At 63.0% G+C, this 1,531-nt stretch overlaps 1 protein-coding gene across 2 annotated transcripts in view; it reads right to left on the bottom strand.

The window, feature by feature from the left end:
• ADCY6 (adenylate cyclase 6) overlaps positions 1 to 1,081 on the bottom strand; it is a 28,514-nt gene extending 27,433 nt beyond the window's left edge. Inside the window, exon 1 of one of the 2 annotated variants that reach the window (XM_006168224.3) lies at positions 844 to 1,081. The gene's annotated coding sequence lies outside the window, so the exon portion shown is untranslated. The remainder of the gene's footprint in view (positions 1 to 843) is intronic. The other variant, XM_006168223.3, reaches the window with a different exon arrangement.
• Between the last annotated feature and the right edge of the window lie 450 nt (positions 1,082 to 1,531).

Below are 1,531 nucleotides of genomic sequence, written 5' to 3'. Positions count from 1 at the left end.
AGAACTTGCTGGGCTCCCAGCCCTCCTGGCTCCCAAAGTCAGGCTGGTATGGCAGGAAACAGGAGAAGGCACCGTCCCAAGCCACGAAGTTTCTCTCTGTGGCCGCCAGCCCTTCTTGTCCAGGAACCAGTCACTATGAGCTCCAGTGCATAAACTGCCTCCCTCTTCCCAGGAGCAGGTTCCTGAGCCCCGAGCCTCTGACCACCTCTTACTAAGTCCTGGTCTTTCCTGCTCTCATGGATCTGCCACTGTGGCACTATCAGCTCCCACAGCACCAGCTCCCACACCTAAGACACGTCCCACCCAGCCTGGCAGTCCCAGCTCCAGGCCCAGTGTCGCCCAGCCCTCAATCCTTCCCAAACCCCAGCCTTCAGCCCCAAACCAGAGGCTGGAGCAAGCCAAGGCCCAGCCCTAATGGCTCTGCCCACTGTTTCACCAAACCCTCTTCCTGGCCACCTCCAGGCCAGCCCATCCCCAGGGCCCATCTGCCCCTGCCCTCCTTGGCAAAAAGGAGGCTCCAGGGGATTTAAAATGACTTCAGAAAGTTCATGGCAGAAGGCACTGCCCAGGCAGAGCCCAGCAGTGCCAGCACCGCCCACCATGCTGGGACTTGGGCCTCAATGCCAGGCCTTTCCAGATGTAGAGGAGCCTCCCTAGGCTGGGCCTGTATCCATGATTTTAGCGCTGCCTTCACCTCCCTTCCCCAGTCGGCCTTTCCCTAGACTGCAGGGGCTCCCATATCCACCCCCACCTGTACAACACTCCCCCTAGTTTCCTGGGCTCCCAGGAGTACTTTCAGGAGGGGAGTGGGTACAGGAAACAATCTCCCGCTGAAGATCTCACCTCCAGCTTCTCAGGCCCCAGAGTTGGCTCTGAAGAGTCTGCTCCCAGCCTGACCTCCAGCAGGCCCGGGTTGGTGGGGGGCTGACGTACCCTCTTTCCCAAGGTTGAGGGTGAGGACAGGGAGGGGGCTGCGGCAGCGGGCATCCCTCCCTCTGTCCAGGCTGTTTTCCTTTCCCCTAAATATAGTCAGTCACACACCACCCCAAACTCAGGGACTCACCCCACTGCCCACCGAAAAACCCTCAGGACAGCCCCTCCCCCAGCCGGTGCCTTCCCCTTCCCTGGGCAAGCCGGGAGCTCGCCTGGAGTGGAGGAAGGGAGGCATGTGGCAGGGAGCGAGGTGCAGAGCCGTGAGCCCCTATCTCCTCCACGATTTCCCTCTGCCGACCCCAATTGCCTCGGGCTCCCCCGAAGGCGCTGTCGAGGCTCCCCATCCCAGGCCTCTGGTTGGGATCCGCCGGGCTGTTCCCGCGCCCCTGAGCCCCGGGTGCCCCGCCGTCCAGCAGTCCGTCCGGCCGTCGCCCCCTCCCTTGTTGTCCAGCGCAGCCGCCCTCTACCCCGGATCCAGAAGTCCCCTCCCCGCCGGCTCCCGGACTCCCCGCCTTAAAGGCACAAGCTCCTTTTGTCTGGGCACCTCCTCCCCCTCCCCAGAAGGGGGGCAGAGTTGCCCACTCCCCTTGCGCGGAAC

The sequence above is a fragment of the Tupaia chinensis genome, unplaced genomic scaffold, assembly GCF_000334495.1.
Source record: "Tupaia chinensis unplaced genomic scaffold, TupChi_1.0 Scaffold145652_1, whole genome shotgun sequence".
NCBI lineage: Eukaryota > Metazoa > Chordata > Mammalia > Scandentia > Tupaiidae > Tupaia > Tupaia belangeri.
This window is presented reverse-complemented; position numbering and strand designations above follow the sequence as displayed.